A 20610-nucleotide genomic window follows, 5' to 3' on the forward strand; every position below is an offset into this window, starting at 1 on the left:
TCTCTCATCGTTCTGCCTTCTTCTACTACATATAGTGCTTTACCTTCTTTACCTTTCCTTCCTATCACCTCTCTGCTTCCCCAGCCCCACCCCTTAATCTTTCCCTTTACTACATTTTCACCTGGCACCTACCAGCCATCTCCTTCCCACCCTTCCCCCACATTCTTTATAGGGCCCCTGCCCCCTCCCTCTCAGTCCTGCCGAAGGGTTTCGGCCCGAAACGTTGACTGCTCCTTTCCACGACTGCTGCCCGACCTGCTGAGTTCCTTCAGCGTGTTGTGCGTGTTTCTTTGACCCCAGCAACTGCAGAGTATTTGGTGTAAAATCCCGCTCCCCATACTAACACGGATTATATAGACCAAAGAGCAAACTGCCGGAGGAACCCAGTGGGTCGGGCGGCATCTTTGGAGGGAAATGGATCGTCAACATGTCGGGCCGAGACCCTCCCTCTGGACTGAGAGTGGACGGGAAATAGTCAGAGAAAAGAGGCGAGGGGTGGTGATGGGGCAAGAGCTGGGGAGCGAGAGGTGGATCCAGGTGAGGGGGAGGTGGGAAGGTGGAAATAGTGACAGAGGTCAACAGATGCGTGGAGACCGAACGGGATCGAGGATTGGATAGAAATACATGGCTGGGATGGGAGAGTAGCCGCCATCTTGCTGACGGTGTTGGTGCTGCTGTTTCTCACTTGGTGTTTCAGTGTTTCTGTCCAGTGAGGCTCCGGAGGAATGTGAGTAGAAATTAGTGTTTATAAATATAGAGGCGACTTCAATGAAACCTGCACAAATCGGCAGGGAATTGTGGAACGGACAGGGATATGAATCGAACTCGTAACTCTGAGAACCGGGAGTTGGAGAGATGGGGGATGGGAAGATACAGCAGGAAAAATCAAAAATGTAGCTGGTGTAAAATGTGGCGGATGGGTCGGGCAGCGTGTGAGGGGCGAGGAGCAGAGTCACCGGTTCAGACGGGAGATCCTCAACCCGTCACGTGACCCAGGTTCTCGCTCCCATTTCAAACGCAGATCTGCAGAATCTCAGGTTTTCGCTTCCGAGGCCCCGCCCCCGCTCTCGCAGTCTCCGGATGGGCGGGGTTTTCGTTCCGTTCTCTGTTGAAGCGGATCGTCTGCTGGGAGCGGGTGGACCGATTTTTATCCGGGACAAATTGATCAAGTTCTCATCGGTCAGTATTGAGGCCGGTTACTAGGGTTGAACGCGACCGACAATTTCCCAACGGTGAGTACTGAAGCCGATCCCGGGGGAGGGAAACCTGATGTTGGGCAGAGAGTCCCGTTAACTTCCCTGAACTGGCGGCCTCGTCCGGCTTCCTTGACCACAACCTGTCGTGGTCGGTCCGGGTTATGGGGCCTTCACACGGAACCGACTGAGATGTGCTGCCGCTCAACCCCTGGTGTTCTGGTCCCAGGAGTGGGATGAGGTGGTGATGCCGAGACTGAACCCATCCATTAAGATGTACCCGGTGAACTTTACCTCCATCACCCGGCCCGGTATCGGATACAAACTTCACCTGGATCGACGCCTGGCGTCGATAATATTTTAAATATTTCCAGCACATTGGAAGCAGCTGTTCGGCCTGTTGTGTTCTTGCAGACAAAGGGTTAAACAGAGTAATCGCACCCTCGGGAGACTCCTCCACGTGTATGAGAAGTTCCATCTTTCCCAGTTCAGACAGGACAGTGAGATCCAGATCTCTCACGTCCTCTCAGGGGACTGGGAAGCTTATTTCCATCTTCTTTCCATTGCTACGACTTGCCGAAATGCTGACAGGGTTTCCCGATATCTGGCCCTATTAATGCGAGAATTAAGTCTTCTTCATTTATCTGGGTTTCTCGGAAATGTGTACACTCTCTCCGGAATTTCCAAAGGAGCAACCCAGGCTGTCTGATATTCCCACACGATTGGAACGGGGAATCTTTATTTTGTTTTCCATGTACAGAGGTAGAGTGAAAATCGTGTCTCCGGTATTCTCCACACAGATCAATACATTGCAGCAGTACATTGAGGTAAAACAAATCATTCTGGTTACAGAGAAAGTGCAGTGCAGGTAGATATGTGGTGCAAGGTCACATCGATTTAGACTGTGAGGTCAGGAGTCCACTCATCCCGCTGTTCGCTTCTAACAGCAGAATGGACACCGTCCTTGAGTCCGGTGGCATGTTTCTGTTCTATTTTAACTTCGCCCCTATGGAGCATTAGAAGTGAGAATGTTCAGGGTTGTGGGGATCTTTCATTATGTTGGCTGCTTTACTGAGGCAGTGGGAAGAATAGACAGAGTCCATGGGGGGGAGGTTGGTTTCTATTACGTACTCAGCTCTATCTCTGTTCTCCACTATTTCATTCAATTAAAGGAAGAGCAGTAGCTATATGAAGATGTTAAGTTTCGGATGTGATACTTACTGCGGTGAATTGATAAAGTGTATCGAGTAGAAAATGGCATATACCAAAATTCTTATTGTTTGTTCTGGTTTTGTAGAATTGGAATCTGTCATCTACTCGTGCGTACTATTATTTCAGGGTCTGTGTATTGCGGGAGGAACATCAGAGATCGCCCTTCATCCCCTTCCCCCTTCAGGCTCCATCTGCTCATTCCCTGCCGATCTGGTTCAACCTCTGTCCAGCCTCTGTCCCACCAACTCAGTGATATATATCAACCATCTTATCCAATCTTTGTCCAATCTGTATCCCACCAACTCAGTGATATATATCAACCATATTGTTCAAACTCTGTCCAACCTGTATCCCATCAGTATATATCAACCATCTTGTTAATCCTCGGTCCAGTCTGTATCCCACCACCTCAATGATATATATCAACCATCTTGTTCAACCTCTGCCCAGACTGCTCCCATTGCTGCAATGATATATTTCAGCAAGCTCTCCTTCAAACTTTGTCTTCATGTGAAGTTTTGCTTTGCATCTTTTCCAGAATTGTTCTTTTGACAGTTAGGACTACCAGAGGTTTAATTGAACACAGCACGTGGCAGGGTAAAAGCAGCCATTTCAAATTTAGTTTCACCGTTACAAAATGGCTACAGTGTTAACCTTTGCCATAATGTAACCCATAGCATCTGAAGTTGAGGTTGTTATTTCATTTTTTGTTTATTTTCGGTGAGACATTTCCTCTGTTTCCAGGGTAACGGCCCGTCAGAGCTGCAGCAAGTGTTGCAGTTTGTATCGCTCTGTGGTCACCGTCTCTCAGCGTAGTGACAGTGGCCTCGGGAGCAAATGTAACAGAGTGATAGTGGAAGGAAAGGATGCCGTGAGCATTGACTGTGTGGGATGTATTACACCAGGGTCAGAATGAACTCAGATCTAACAGAGTGGTTGGGGTGGGGTGGCATTTACAGTTCAGGGTGGCAATCAGTATACTATCTGTGCATTAAAATGAAGAGGGAGAAAATACTACAGTTGCAGGAAATTTAAAGTGAAGAGCAGAAAATACTGGAAACGCTCAGCAGATCGGCAGCATCTTGGACAGTCTCAGTTACGGAACTGGGCCTTCCACCATTTGTTCTTTCAGAGATGTAGTCTGATGTACTGAGTTCCCAGCATTTTCTACTTTATAATTTTATATTTTGTTCCTGCTACACTGCAGGAAACATGGCAGCCAGCTGTGCTGGGCAAGATCCCACACAGCAGGAAGATTGTGATCAAATGTGCTCGGTTTAGCTGCTGGGATCAGGCTGAAGTGTATCCGTATCCTCTATACAGACCGTGGAACCACCCTGAGCACCGGCTCCGGCAGGGGGTCATTTGGCTCCAATTCCACCTTAGTCTGTGAATCGGAAATGGCAGGAACACCACGGAAAATCGCCGGCATCAAATCGTCTTTGTATGGGTCATAATATTGGGCTGGTGATTCTGAGGATATGGAACTGGCAGTTTACGGGCTTCAGTCCATGTTGGTAATTCTGCAGCTGGGATCGGAATTTTCTCAGTCCGCAGTGAAGCTGAAGTCTCGGGATGTTGGACATTGGTTATCGGATAATCACCATCTACACTGCCTAATAGGACATCATATCTGTCAAGTATTTTGGAGATTATTTAAGAGTTAACTGGGGAGTTGGGTTGTTGTTGGTTTGCAGTGATGTTGTTCATCTGAACTTTGGTAAAGTCTGTAACAAGATCCCGCATGGCAGCTGATCGGGAAGGTTCGGTCACGTGGGTTTCACGGGGACCTGGCGAGGTGGAATCACACCGGGCTCGAGAACAAGAAACAGAGGGAGATGATTAAAGATGATTTTAGCGAATTGAGCCCTGTGATGAGTGGGATGTGTGTGTCAGTATCGAGACCTCTGTAATTCACTGCTCATGCCATTGATTTGTATATGAATGTACATGGCACGGTGAGCAAGTTTGAATTGAATTAAATTGAATTGATTTCTTAAATCCTTCACATACATGTGGAATAAATTTTTTTACGTTACGTCTCGGTCAAAATGTGCAATGAAAGTAATGTATAATAACTTATAATATATTGAACAGTCCATATACTATAGTGTACACTCAATTGAGCGTGAGTTAACTAGTCTGATGGCCTGGTGGAAGAAGCTGTTCCGGAGCCTGTTGGTCCTGGCTTTTATGCTGCTGTACCATTTCTCGGATGGTAACAGCTGGAATAGATTGTGGTTGGGATGACTCTAGTCCCCAATGATCCTTCGGGCCCTTTTTACACACCTGTCCTTGTAAATGTCCTGAATAGTGGGAAGTTCACAACTACAGATACGCTGGGCTGTCCGCACCACTCTCTGCAGAGTCCTGCATTTGAAGGAAGTAAAGTTCCCATAACAGATAGAGATGCAGTCAGTCAGGATGCTCTCAGTTGTGTCCCTGTAGAAAGTTCTTAGGATTTGGGGGCCGATACCGAACTTCCTCAACCGTCTGAAGTGAAAGACGTGCTTTTGTGCCTTTGTCACCGCACAGCTGGTGTGAACAGACCACGTGAGATCCTCGGTGATGTGGATGCCGAGGAACTTAAAGCTGTTCACCCCCTCAACCCCAGATCGATTGATGTCAATAAGGGTTAGCCCGTCTCCATTCCTCCTGTCGTCCACAGCCAGCTCCTTTGTTTTTGCGACATTGAGAGGAAGGTTATTACTTTGCCGCCACTGTGCCAGAGAGATGACCTCTTCCCTGTAGGCCACCTCCTTATTGCTTGAGAGGAGGCCAATCTATGTGGTGTCGTCGACAAACTTAATTAGCAGATTAGAGCTGTGGGTGGCGACACAGTCATGTGCATACAGGGAGGCTAAATTCGGGAGACTGGTTTATAAGGCAACAGGTGACACTGAATTTCAAAGACATCTTGGTCAGTTACGGAGATGGGCTGAGTAATGCCAAATGGTTTTCAACTTGGACAAGTGAGCGATGGTGCATCTTGGACAGTCAAACTAAGCGGGGCTGGTATAGTGAATGGGAGGGCACCAAGAGTTGTGGAACAGAGCGACCTGGGAGTACAAGAGTACAGTAACTGAAAGTGTACGTGCAAGTATAGAGGGTGGAAAAGAAGGATTTAATCATGCTGGCCTTCATCAGTTAGGGCATTGAGTTCTGGATGATGGGCATTATATTGTTGGTGTGGCTACACAGAGTATTCTGTACAGTTGTGTTGACCCTGCTGTAGGAAATATACTATCAAGTTGGATCGGGAGCAGGCGAGATTGCTGAAGATGTTGCCTGGACTAGAGGGCCGAGTCATTGGAAGTGGTTGGCCGAGTTGGATCTTTATTCGAGAGGAGAATGAGGGTGACATTGTAGCAGTTTATGAAATCAAGTGGCATAGATAATGTGGTGGACCGTGGTATTATCCCCAGGGTTCAAGATTCAAGATTGTTTACAAGTGTAAAGGAGAACAAAATAATTGTTATTCTGAATCCAAAGCAAGTCCTTGTAAATCTCCTCTGTGCTCCCTCTATAGCAGCCATATCGTTTCCTGTAGTGAGGTGACCAGAACTGAAAACTGTACTCCCAAACGGGGTCTAATCAAGGTCTTATATATCTGTAACATTACCTCATGCTCTTGAACTCAATTCCATGGCTGATAAATGTCAACTGATATGCTTTCTTATCAACACTGTCAACGTGGGCAGCAGCTTTGAGTGTTCTATCGATACTAACCCCAAGATCTCACTGATCCTCCAGATTGACAAGAGTATTACCATTAATATTATATTATCTTGAAATTTGACCGAAATGAACCGCTTCACGCTTATCAGTATTGAACTCCATCTGCCACTTCTCTACCCAGTTCTGCATCCTATCGATGTTGCACTGTAACATGTGCCAACCCTGCTGACGATCCACAACACTCCCAACTTTTGTGTCTTCAGCAAACCTACTAACCCATCCTTCAACTTCCTCATCCGGGTCAGTTGTAATAATCACAAAGAGAAGGGCTCCCAGAACAGACCCAATGGAACACTATCGGTCATCATCATCCATGCAGAATACAAAATATCGACAACCGCCCTTTGCCTTCTGTCGGCTTGCCAATTCTGGATCCACAAAGCAAGGTCTCCTTGTATCCCATCCCTCATTATTTTCTGAATGAACTTTCCATGGGGAACCGTAGCTAACCTCTTACTGAAATCCATATACAGTACTTCCACTGCTCTACCTTCATCAATGTGTTTTGTTACATCCTCAAATAATCAATTCAATCAGGTTCATGCTAACTATCCCTAATCAGATTATGTCTCTCCAAATGCTTACTGGTCTATAATTTCCTCAGTTATCTACTCTCTTTCTTAAACAAGGGAACAACATTTGCAAACTTCCAATTCTCTGGTACATCTCCCCACCTCATTGATGATGTGAAGATCATCGTCAGGGGATTAGCAATCTCCTCCCTCGATTCATATAGTAGCATGGGGTATATCTCGTTCAGTCCCGGCGACTTATCTAACTTAAAAGCACTCAAAAGATCCAGCGCATGCTCTTTCTTAAAGTCCATACACTCATGTGTTTCAGTCTGCGGTAAGTCATCCCCACAATTGCCAAGGTCCTTTTCACTGGTGAAAACGGAAGCAAAATACTCAGTATCTCAGAATATTCAAATGATCGGCAGGTTGAGAAATATCTGTTGAGAATGTAGCGGTGAAATGTAACCAAGCTAATTGCCATTGCTGGCGACCCCCCCCCACAGGTTTGTTCTACTTACATGATGTGCCCTCAAATCCAATAATGATTGTTACAAATGTCAGTGATAAGTATTCGATCCTTTATTAGCAATCAGTAAACATACAATCTTGAAGCGATGAAACTGATCTGTACCCAAGTTTAAGTTCAGCGTATCTGAGTGGATAATAACAAAATATATGACATCCGTCAGTCCCCAGCTGGGTAATGTAGTAGGCCTCCGTTAGTCTCGATAGACATGGATTTGCACCTTGGAAATTTTCCAGGGCGCAAGCCTGGGCAAGGTTTTTTTTCTTATGGAAGATCGGCAGTAGCCCGAGCTGCAAGTCTCCCCTCTGCACGCCACCAATGTTGTCTGAAGGAAGGGCATTAGGACTGTGTACTGCATGGAACAAAGCACAAATATATAACTGACTCCCTTTGCGTGTACCACACCCCCACTGATGCAACTAGTTACCATAAAAAAACATCATAAATACACAACGCAGGATGCAATGCTGATAGAGAACCGATACATGGCTCCTACACACAGACTCAGCTCTGATACAGGGTCTGCCACCTGAAATATTAACATTTTCTCTGTCTTGTTGAATAATTCCAGCATCTTATTTATGTTAATGATTTTTCCCAACTTGTTGTTTTGGATGTATGGCATGTTGACATTGTGTTTAACAAGGTGTCATATAACTAACTATCTGATAATAGCCAGGTGATAGGCTCAAAGAAATCTTAACCAAATTTTGGTGCTGATAATGGTCTTAAAGTCCTGCTGGAAAAAAAACTATAGTGGTTCAGGACAAGATGTCAGGATGTTATAGGTGATATTGCATTGTTCAGGATGTCAGAGTGTCTCTCTATAGACTCAAATCCTATATTGCCGTAGGTGTCAATGCCAGGCGATGTTAAACTGAAAGGAGACGGTGAGAATCAGGTGTGGCTGAGAAATCTGTATAATGCAGTGACGAGAGGAATCGTCAGCATCGTCTCATCGTCAGCAGAAATGTTTCAGCCCACACTGCTGAAACACTTGTCCATTACTCACCACAGCGCCACCAGTGGTAGGAGGACCAAAGCAGTGGGCGCTGTCTGCTCAACTGCCTTGCCATTCCGTAGACGCAACACTCCTGGTCCAGGACAAAAGATTGGTTCCAAAAAGGGAATTGCCTGCAATACAGAGAGTAGATACCCTGGAGAATCCTGGTCGAGTGTACAATCCATGGAGAGATCGAAAATGGACATTGTGTGACTGTGGGTGGATGGGCGCAAGTGGATCAGGTGGACCCTACCCTCAAGTGTTCAGTGGATCGGCCCAAGATGTTTGGAAGAGTTTGCCTCCGTTTAAAAACAAAACAGTATTCTCCTTTAATTAATGGCTGACCCTCCTGTTATTGTTTTGTTTTGTTACAGAACAGTAAAAACTGATCACGCCTGTCCCCAAAATGCGTCAAGGTTCGAGCAGTGGAGGAGTTCCAGTGACGTCAACATCAGGAAAGGACACGGGTATGTTGGCGAATTATTTAAATTTATAAATACTCTGCGGATTCTGCGTCTGGATTTAATGCAATATAGGCAATTCACAAAATATTTGTGAAAACTGAGCAGGGAGATGAGAGAGAGAGAGAGAGTTGACATCTCTGGGGAAATACAGTCACACGTGGAAGGAGTACATTTATCATCTGCTCCTGCTCCTCTAACACATTGCGATGCACATTAAAATGGCGAGTTACTCCAGAAGACAAGACATTCTGCAGATGCTGAAAGTTTCTGGCAAAAAAAGACACACAAAATATTCGCAGAATTCAGCAGGTCAGGCAGCATCCATGGACAGGAATAAACAGTCAACATTTCAGATCAGGACCACAAGGAATAGAAAGTAATGTGACAATATCTAGAATTTCTGTCCCCTCATTTCCAGTCTGATGAAGGGCCTTGGCCTGAAACGTTGATTGTTTATTCTCCTCCATAGATGTTGCCCGACCTGCTGAGTACCTGCTGCATTTTGTGAGATGTGCCAGAGATTTGCTGAGGAAGGGGTTGACCAGGTAGGCAGACAGTAACCCAGAGCAAAGCGGTGTTGATGGGCAGTACCAGGAGAGTGATAGTGATGGTTTACTATATTCTCAGCAACAAGCAGAGTCCTTTCAAAACAGGGAGGTATTTTCCTGGGGACACGAAAGAGCAGACTTCAACAGATGGAACTATGCCACCTCCTACACCCCCGGCGACCCCTACCCTCCGGCTCAAACCCGTTCTCCCACATATATATTTCGGACTGTATTTTGTTTTTAATTTTTTTTATTGAGTTTTCAAATGATTACAGAAAGAAAATAAATCTACCCTTCCGCCTCCCCTTAACCCCTCCCGCTAACATCCCTATAGAAGAAAAGAAAAAGAAAAAGAAGAAAAAAGAAAGAAAGAAAGAATGCCTGGATATTGGAAGATCCCCACATGCTCCACGGAGTTCATAATAACTTTAGTATATATATATATTTATTTATTTCCCCAAATAACCAATTATTTTATCTTCCGAGCACCTATATATTTAATCCTGTCTTTTGTAAATAAGGGCGCCAAATTTTCAAAAATGTTTCATATTTATCTCTTAAATTATAAGTAATTTTTTCAAGTGGAACACAGCTGGAAATTTCATTCTTCCAACGATCTATACTTAAGTATGAATCCGATTTCCAAGTAACTGCAATAGCCTTTTTGGCTACTGCCAGTGCAATTTTTATGAATTCTTTCTGATATTTATCAATTAGGGTTTCAGTTTTATCCCTTCAATATCGCCGAATAAAAATAATATTGGGTTATGTGGAAGTTGTGTTCCAATAATTTGTTCCAGTAAAACTCTTAAATTTGTTCAGAAAGGTTGAATTTTAGAACAAGACCAAGTAGAATGTAAAAAAGTACCAATTTCTTGGTTACATCGGAAACCAAAATATTGAAATAATGGAATCAACTTGATCGTAAAATTCTGAGTTAAAAAAGGGATATTTTGAAATACATATAAAAATTTTGGTAAAATTATCATTTTAACTGCATAAGTTCGACCGACTAACGAAAGTGTAAGTGGATTCCATCTACAAAATAATTGCTTCCTAAAAACCACTAAAGGAACCAAATTAGCTTTATAAAGATAATTATAATTTTAGCGATAATAATACCTAAATATTGAAATGAGTCCGTAAGTCTAAAAGGAATGTCATCATATATAGAAGCAGAATCATTCAGAGGAAATAATTCACTTTTATGAAGGTTTAGTTTAAATCCTGAAAACTTTCCAGAATCATTCAATAGTTTCAATATTCAATCAGGAATAGATTCTTCAGGATTCAAAATAAAACTAAAAGATCGTCAGCATAAAGAGAGATCTTATGAACAATCCCATTTATAAAAATTCAATGAATATCTTTAGCTTTACAAAGTGCAATAGCCAAGGGTTCCAGCACCAAATTAGATAACAAAGGTTTTAACAGACATCCTTGTCTCATACCCAATGAAAGCCGAAAAAAGATCTGCAAATGTTAGTAATAACAGTAGCAATAGGGCTTTTATATATCATTCTAATCCACATTAAAATTAATACCAAAGCCGAATTTCTCTAAAACATTAAATAAGTATCTCCATTCAACTCTATCAAATGCCTTTCAGCATCAAGAGACACGACACATTGGGAAACCTTAAAGAAGGATGAATCTATAACATTTAACAATCTTCGGACATTAGAAAAGGAATAACGGCCCTTTATTAAACCTAAACACGAGGAAATCTGCGGATGCTGGAAATTTAAGCCTTATAAAACCTGTTTGATCTTGAGAAATAATTTTAGTTAAAATATATTCCAACCGATTAGCCATTATTTTTGAGAGAATTTTAGCATCCATATTTAATAATAAACTTGGTCTATATGAAGCACAGTCAGTATAATCTTTATCTTTCTTAAGAATTAAAGAAATAGAAGCTTCATCAAATGTGGGAGTTAACTCTCCTGTCAAAAAAGAATTTTTAAATGTTTCCAACATATATGAAGAGAGCAATTTTTCAAATTTTTATAAAATCCTACAGAATACCCATCCAGTCCAGGAGCTTAACGAGATTGCAATGAAAAATTAGCTTTCTAAATTTCCCTTTCAGTAATAGGAGCATCAAGAGTTTGTTGATCCGCAGCAGAAATTTGAGGAAAATCAGTCTTTTGTAAAACGGCATTCATTTTAGAAGAATCAACTGGAAACTGAGATTTCTGAAGTTCAATATAAAAGTCTTGAAAATTTTTATTAATATTTTCATAATTGCATACTAAAATAACATCTCCCATACGAATTTTAAAAATTTCTCTTTTAGCTCCAGCTGCTTTTAATTGAGATGCTAATAGATTGTTACTTTTATCTCAAAACACATAAAATTGACATTTCAATTTTAGTAAATTTCTTTTAATAGGATAAGTTAATAATAAATTATATTGCAATTGGAGTTCAACTCTTTGTTTAAATAAATCAATGTTAGGAGAGACTGCATAAATATTATCCAAGTCTTTTATTTGTTTGGAAATCTTCTCTAACTATGTTTTTGTCTGTTTCGTAAGCTTAGCTGAATAGGAAATTATCTGACAGCGCAGATATGCTTTAAATGTATCCCATATAAGCAATTTTGAAACATCTCACGTATTGCTAATGTTATGATCCTAGCCCCCTCCTTTGTGAGAATCGCAAGAGCCCTAGTGAAGGGGGTTCAATGACCTAAGAGAAGAGAAAGATACGTGCGGTGTCCCTCGTTTCACGGCGAGGCAAAAGCTGGCGACTGTGGTCATTGTCTGGTGGAGACACCTTTGTGAACTGGGAACTGTACTACGTGTATACCCTCAGGGCAACATGGGTGGCGAGACGGAGAGAGATTGCATCATCCAAACCTGATTGACATCTGAGACCCCGTGAGTTCAGATAAAAGAGGGGTTGTAAAGACGCCCCCCCCCCCAGAGACGCACCAGAAAACACGCTAGAAATCCTGTGACAGCGTTTAATAGCGACAGCCGGTGGGGGGCTCGTGTGCGTCCTTTCCTTGCCTGGGATTGGCGACCTCACATCGGAAGAATGGCTTTAGCTACGGGAGAGGCCATAATTGAACGGCCACCCCCCAACGAGACTCCGACGGATCGAACTCATAAAGGTTGGAAAAACCCGCCGGGTAACTGTTCCATTCTATACCTATCTCTCTCTCTCTCCAACAAAGTGCACCACCGCGACACCCAAAAGACTGCAGCTGGTGGAACTGCAGTGACCTCGAGAGACTTTTTATATTTTCATTGGACAAAATATTACCCCTAGACAACGATCGAGCTTATTTCTTATTGATTATTACTATTCCTGCGCTTTAGATTGAGTATTGACGACGTATGTTATCTGAATATTTGTATTAACCTTACTTTTGTGCCCCTTTATAAATAAAAACTTCTAAAAGATAGTGCAATCAGACTTCAACGGATCTCTCTATCTTTGCTGGTAAGTGATCCAGTTATGGGATACGTAACACTAAAAAGAAAAAAAATCTTTTATCTGAGTCTCAACAAATTTGACAAAATCCAGACTTCGTAATAAATTTTCAGGAAAACACCAAGGCAAATTTGCAATAACGGCATCATTCAATTCAAAAGCTAAATTAAAGGCGCATGATCCGAAAGAACTATAGCATCATATTCACATTTCTGGACTTTGGACTAAAATCGGGGATCAACTATGAAGTAATCGATTTCCGAGTATTTTTTGTGAACGTGAGAAAAAAAAAGAATAATAACTCCTGGGTTTGCCAAGTTCAACAGTCTCAGTTTGCGGAGAATGGTGCTGGGAAAAAGAAATCAAGTAACGGTAATTCTGAGAGCAAAAACGTTTTGTTAATGAGAGATTAGTGGAGAAAGGCGGGTCTGATTTAATCTGCCAGGATGACGACAGTAACTCAAATAATCACGAACTGCTGCACTGTGCAGAGAGGCATCACTGGACGCGTAACGTGTCGAACATTGAACTGGACGGGCTACGGCAGTAGAAAACAACGGACATACAATCAGTGGCCGTATTATTAGGTACCGGAGGAGCACAATACAGTGCACATAGCCATTTGTTATCAACAGCCAATGAGATTTAACTCATAAAGTTTTATGTTAAATATCACTGACAGATACTTGTTGTCTTTGCTGGAATAGCACACTCACTCCTGCAGAAAAATCAGGCGGATCCGCAAAGCCACACAATTTTAAAGACAGTGATTAAATGGTAGAAAAACTAGAATTCCTGCCGTCACAAGGGGGCGTATTAACACATCGTAACGTTGCCCACCCAGTACAGTCTCTGTGTTTACTCTATGCTGAGCTCCTGATTCTGGTTCCAGCGCATCCGAGCACCGGAATTCTGTGGGACCAAACAGTAAGTGAACACACTCTGGACAATATTTAGTTGACAACCCACACATAAACCTGGACGTCACACTCACCAGCACGTACTCCAGACCCTGCTCCACAGCGCCAGAACTAAACGACACAAAAACTCATTCGAGCCAATTGTTCCGATATGCTGTTCGATCCAGGCTTAATTTCGAACCTCTGTACACGGCGACAAAGATTACATACAGTATCTTACGACAAATCGATCAGCTCCAGGGAGAAACCGCGACCCGCATCCTGGTTCAGATCGGGTGGTGTCATCGCATTAATGTATTGTTTACTTTGGGACCAATTGACTGTCAGACTGTAAACTTCAGTGACAGCTGAGGGCAGAAATCGCTGTGGGCTTATAGGAAAGACACAGCAGCAGGATGGGCCATGTGAACTCTGGTAAAAAGTTACAATTTTCGAATAATCTTTTGAACACTGGACATTCCTTTTCGCCATATCTAACTGTGCCTCGGCAACCTGGAGCAGCACCGATCTCAGAGTCAACAACTTTATAAAGCAATCTTAAATATTTGTCCACAATGGGGCCATTACAAATGATGAGCAAGGCAGCAGCTATGTGGTGATTGCAAACTATAGATAACCACGTCCAAACGAATGCAACCTATTTCACAAACAGATTAGTGTTCACTTACTGGGAAAAAAATAACCTTATCAATCAGATGACTTTCATGACTAATGGGTCTATTTACGTTACTCCCGTCGGTGTGTTACCCCGCTATCACCGTTACTTTACAAATACCTGAGCTGTTTAAAGAAGAGGAAGTACTGGCGCTGTTAAGGAATATAAACGTGGATAACTCTCCGGACCTGACAGGATATTCGTTAGGATCTTAAGGGAAGTTTGTGTAGAAATAGCTGGGGCTCTGAAAGAAATATTTCAAATTTCACTGGAATAGGTGGTGGTGCCGGAGGATTGGCGTATTTCTCATGTGGTTCTATTGTTTAAAAAGGGTTCTATGAGTAAACCTAGCAATTACAGGCCTGTAATTTTGAAGTCAGTGGTGGGCAAATTAATGGAAAGTATTCTTAGAGATGGTATATGTAATTATCTGGATAGACAGGGTCTGATTAGGAGCAGTCAACATGGATTTGTGCAAAGAAGATCATGTTTGACAGATCTTATTGAATTTTTGAAGAGGTTACCAGGAAAATTGACGAGGGTAAAGCAGTGGATGTTGTCTATATGGAGTTCAGTAAGGCCTTTGACAAGGATCCACACGGATGGTTAGTTTGGAAGTTTCAATCGTTAGGTATTAATATTGAAGTAGTAAAATGGATTCAACAGTGCCTGGATGGGAGATGCCAAAGAGTAGTGGTGGATAACTGTATGTCAGGTTGAAGACCGGTGACTAGTGGTCAGCCTCAAGGATCAGTACTGGGTCCAATGTTGTTTGTTATATAAATTAATGATCTGGATGATGGGGTGGTAAATTGGATCGATAAGTATGAAGATGATACTAAGATAGGTGACGTTGTGGATAATGAAGTAGGTTTTCAAAGCTTACAGAGAGATTTAGGCCAGTCAGAAGAGTGGGTTGAAAGATGGCAGATGGAGTTTAATGCTGATAAATGTGAGGTGCTACATTTTTGTAGGACTATTCAAAATAGGGCATACATGTTAAATGGTAGGGTATTGAGGAATGCAGTAGAACAGGGTGATCTAGGAATAATCGTGCATAGTTCCCTGAAGGTGGAATCTCGTGGATAGGGTGGTGAAGAAAGCTTTTGGTATGGTGCCCTTTATAAATAAAAGCATTGAGTATAGGAGTTGGGATGTAATGTTAAAATTGCACAATGGATTGGTGAGACCAAATTTGGAGTATTGTGTACAGTTCTGGTCACCGAATTATAGGAAGGATGTCAACAAAATAGAGTACAGAGAAGATTTACTAGAATGTTGCCTGGGTTTCAGCACCTAAGTTACAGAGAAAGGTTGAATAAGTTAGATCTTTATTCTTTGGAGCGTAGAAGTTTGAGGGGGGACTTGATAGAGGTTTTTAAAACTATGAGTGGGTATAGATAGAGTTGACTTGGATAAGCTTTTTCCATTGAGAGTAGTGGAAATTTAAACAAGAGGACATGAGTTGAGAGTCAGGAGGTAAAAGTTTAGGGGTAACACAAAGGGGAACTTCTTTACTCAGAGAGTGGTAGCTGTGTGGAATAAGGCTCCACTAGAAGTGGTAGAGGCAGTTTCGATATTGTCATTTTTTAAAAAATGGATAGGTATATGGGCAGTAAAGGAATGGAGGGTTATGTGCTGAGTGCAGGTCGGTGGGATGAGCTGAGAGTAAGCATTCGACACGGACTAGAAGGGCTGAGATGGCCTGTTTCTGTGCTATAATTGTTATCTGGTTATATGGTTATATGTGAGGTGATGGACATTCAAATGATGTAGAACTTGTGCAATGAAAGGCAAGGCGCTGACAAGTCAGTTCACTGAAAAGCAAGATGGTGAAAAAAGCGTTTAGCATGCTAGCCTTCATCAGTTATTGTGTAGAATTTAAGGGCGGGGCTTTAATTGCAGTTACATAAGTTGTTGTTGAGACCACTTTTGGAATATTATGTACAATTTTGGTTACCCTGTTATAGGAAAGACGCTGCAAAGTTGTAGAGGGTGCAGAAGAGATTTACGAGGATGCTTTTTGGGCTCGAGAGCCTGGGTTACACAGAGTTTAGCCATGCTGGACCTTTATTCCTTGGAGAATGAGAGGCGACCTCAGAAGTTTAAAATCATAAGGGGTATTGGTAAGGTGGATTGTCATTATTGGAGAGTTGGAGAGTACAACATGAGAGCCCACAGATACAAGAGAAGAGGGGAAAAATTGAAAAGAGACCTTGGGATAACTTCTGTACACGGAGGACCGTGAGTACTCGGAAGAAGCTACTAAAGGAAGTGGTTGAAGTGGGATCAACTGCAACATTTAACAGGCATTTGGACAGGTATATGGAAGGGAGAGGCTTGGAGAGTTATGGGCCAAACTAGACAACTGGGACTAGCAGGGAGGATGCTGTGGTTGGTATGGACCAGTTGAGCCGAAGGGCTTGTTTAGATCGCATTACTCTAGGATTCCATAATTCTAAAGTGACACAAGTTGCATCCCTGTGCAAATAGTTTTACTTGTACACATCGTTCTGCTATCAGTCACTGGCGTCTTTTCAGGGCTCATGGCATCCAAGGTTTTACTCATACACATTGTGGATCATTCTAACTATCTGCCCTGTTCTGCTGTCAGTTAATTGTGCTTTCTCTTGGCTCCTGGAGTCCAAGGTTCACTGCTCTTCATGAAGCGTAAATTCCTGCCATTGGTGATGCTGGTGCCGTTTTCCTTCAATAGATATGGGCCTGCGATGGCTTCGCTGTCTTGTCACAATTGCTAACGACTGAATGTCTGGGTGGAAGTAGCCTTGCCTTTGGGACTAGTTATGCCTTAGTTATAGCCTTCTATAAAGTGGCTTGACCAATGGATGGCAGCGTTAGTGGGTGGGCCACTGCTAATTTAACTTCGTATACAATTCTCTGGTTAAAATAGAAGCAGGAAGCCAAGGTCCTTGAGTATACTTCTCTTTGTTTCTCCTATTGTAGGCATACATAGACCAGGTTGAAGTGCCCTGGAAATCAGATGCTTTCAGTAGCTGTACTAACACGTTACCTTCCCTGCACTGCCATATATTCGGTTACTAATATAACAGATCAATAACAGATCATCTTCCATAGTATCAATAACCTGTGAACTCAAACTGAATGTTGAGCGAGCTGGGGCCTTCCTCTTTAAAGCAAAGGGGGAGGACAAGTGAATTGATAGAGGCGTATAAGCTGATAAGATGCACAGATAGAATGGAGAGCCAACAACATTTTCCCAGGGCAGAAAGGGCTAATATGATAGGGCATAATGTTAAGGTGATTAGAGAAATGTTTAGGGGATTGTCAGAAGTAGTATTTTTTAAAAAACAAAATGGTGGGTGTATGGAATGCACAGCCTGGGTAGTGATAAGGATAGATGCATCAGTGAGATTTAAAAGGCTTTTAGATAGACACATGGATGAAGGAAAAATGGAGAGCTATTTGAGAGAGTACCGATAAATTGATCTTGGAGCAGATTAAATGGTCGGTGCAACATCATGGGCCAAAATGCCTGCATTGTGCTCTATTGCTCTATGTCTCAGTTCAGTTTAAGCCCCAAGAGGAGTGATGAGAGCTGTGAAGAGAGGTGGAATACAGCCGTTGGAATCATATATCTTTAATGCCCAGAAAGAAACTATGCGATTTTCAGTTTAATGACAGAGATGGTATCCCATAGGTAGATTTGTTTTTCTGCTGGAATGGAATGCTTCAGGTCAATTAAACATTCAACAGTGTGTAGGGCCCTGCCTATTCCTTACCTCACCATCAGTTTGAGGTCAATATTACAAAGCATTAGTGAACCTCATTACAGTTGAAACTTCCCATTCTTCTCAAGTATCATGTAAATGTAAAGTTTTCTTTGAATTAATCCATATCTTTTTCTCTACTTCAGGTGAAAGATGAGAAGATATCGGCGATTCTATGAGAACGTAGTGTTGACTGTTTTGATTACTCTGGGATTATTCTTCATGTTCCGGGATAATGACAAATGTCGAGAGACTGATAATGTTGCAGAAACTGTTCATCGCAATGACCTGCCCAAGGTTGTTACTGCTGATGCAACTAAATCAGTGCTCAAGCCAAAGTGCCACGCGAACACGACATTGTTGCACCTGTCCTCATTTCATCAAGAGAAAGAGCACATAAAAAACTTCTTGATGTATAAACACTGTCGAGAATTTGACATGATTCTAAATGTCCCAGACAAATGTGGTGGTCGAGAAGGATCTCAGAATGTCTTCCTGCTCCTGGTGATCAAATCTGACCCTTTCAACCAGGATCGGCGGGAAATGGTAAGGAAGACCTGGGGCAGAGAACGCGAATTCAATGGGGTCCTAATTAAGAGAGTCTTTATCTCTGGTGTCTCTCCTGACCAAAAAGAAAGGAGGAAATTGAATCAGCTGTTAGCAATGGAAAACCGAGAACACAGAGATGTCCTACAATGGGAGTTCTTGGATACCTTTTTCAACCTCACCCTCAAACAATACAAGTTGCTGCAGTGGGTCAGTGAATTTTGCCCCAGTGCCAAATTCATCTTCAATGGAGATGATGATGTTTTTGCTAACACAGATAACATGGTTGATTACTTGCTAGGCATGAAGGTTCACCAACACCTGTTTGTGGGCCATCTCATTTATGGGGTTGGGCCCATTCGCCAGAAGTCGAGCAAGTATTATGTGCCAGAAATAGTCACCACCATCAACTCGTACCCACCATACGCTGGTGGAGGGGGGATACTTATGTCTGTGTATACAGCTCATATCATTTACCACATAGCCCAAGACCTTGAACTATACCCCATTGATGATGTATTTTTGGGGATGTGTCTGGCCAAGGCTGGACTAGCCCCAGACTCCCATAGCGGATTCAGGACAGCTGGAATCAGTGTTCCTTCAACCCAAGATGACTCTTTCAATCCTTGCTATTACCGTGAGTTACTGCTCGTGCACCGTTTTCGGCCTTTCGAACTTCTATTGATGTGGGATGCAGTGCATGATGCCAATCTGAAGTGTGCTCGTGCTCCCCAGAAGTCTGCACCCACGAAAAGGACCACATGAGTCATGAGAGAATGTAGCAACTGTTGGAATGCAATGCAGTTTGTAAACATGTGTTAATCAGTTGTTTATGCAATGTAAGAAGCTCAATTCCTAAATTACATTGGAGGATACATTAATTCATAGGGTTGGTGCCTTTCTACATTCCACAAATGTTTGAAAAGCTGTCAGGTGTCATCACTCAGCCTAATTCTTACTGCACCCATAATGACATTACAATATTGTCAGGAGCATCACAATTTAAGTCAATTGTAAAGTTATTCCAAGTGAGCAGTCCTTGTTGCATTGCGTGTAGATAGGTTCAGCATCTTCACTTGGGGCATTTGTATAATAAGCCACCAATAAAATTTTTAGTAACAGTTATATCTGTGTATTTTCTTCTTGCCGTTGCTTACATGTCCCTTGCAAAATGTGAAAGAGACAAATGCATTTATTGGACTGGAACTGTGAGAACAACAAAGAATCTAGATCTAGAATTGTCTCAGGTTGGAGAAATAGAGAAAGTTATGGTCATCACTTCTATACTCAAATGTCAGCCTGCGTTGTGTCTGTGCAACTACATATCAAATAGAAGCACACACGCAGGAGATGGCTTTAACTGGAGTATTCACATTGCAGAGAGGGAAAGAGATGAATGAACATGTGGGGACAACAGATCAATATGCATACAGAGACGGCAGTCCATATGTAGTGCGAAGGGGAGTGGCATTAGATTTGGCAGGTGTCTTGTCTGAGACAATGTACTCGGTTGCCAGTGTCATGTTGCTGTCATTGACACGGTCATCACTGAGAGGTACCTCCGGTAGCTTTGACTAGTGGCCAACCTGGACATCGGAGATCTGGAGAGGAGGGGACTTCAATAAGGCTCATTGTCCGAGGGGCAGCTCACGGCAGTGCAATAGAGCAATCGGTGACCAATCAACTAGTGGCCAATCGACATTTGGGATTGATTAGTAAGAGCGAATTAAAGGAAGGTGGGACAAACCCAGTGGCCGGCGTCTGAGTAGAAACACAGAAAACCTACAGCACAATATGGGCCTCTCGGCCCACAAAGCTGGGCCGAACATCTCCCTACCTTAGACCTTCCTAGGCTTTACCCATAGCCCTCTTTTTCTAAGCTCCATGTAACCATCCAGGAGTCTCTTAACAGACCGTATCGTTTCCGCCTCCACCACCGCCGCCGGCAGCCCATTCCATGCACTCACCTCTGTGTAAAAAAAAAACTTACCCCTGACATCTCCTCTGTACTTACTTCCAAGTACCTTAAACTATGCCCTCTCATGCCAGCTATTTCAGCCCTGTGGAAAGCCTCTGACTGTCCACACGATCAATGCC

At 42.8% G+C, this 20610-nt stretch overlaps 1 long non-coding RNA gene and 1 pseudogene across 1 annotated transcript in view; one reads left to right on the forward strand and one right to left on the reverse strand.

Annotated features, from left to right (window-relative positions):
• LOC140721792 (uncharacterized) overlaps window positions 1–20610 on the reverse strand; it is a 284490-nt gene that overhangs the window by 180424 nt on the left and 83456 nt on the right. The window lies entirely within an intron of this gene.
• LOC140721787 (N-acetyllactosaminide beta-1,3-N-acetylglucosaminyltransferase 3 pseudogene) lies at window positions 1119–19626 on the forward strand (annotated as a pseudogene).

This window comes from Hemitrygon akajei, unplaced genomic scaffold (assembly GCF_048418815.1).
Source record: "Hemitrygon akajei unplaced genomic scaffold, sHemAka1.3 Scf000061, whole genome shotgun sequence".
Lineage (NCBI taxonomy): Eukaryota > Metazoa > Chordata > Chondrichthyes > Myliobatiformes > Dasyatidae > Hemitrygon > Hemitrygon akajei.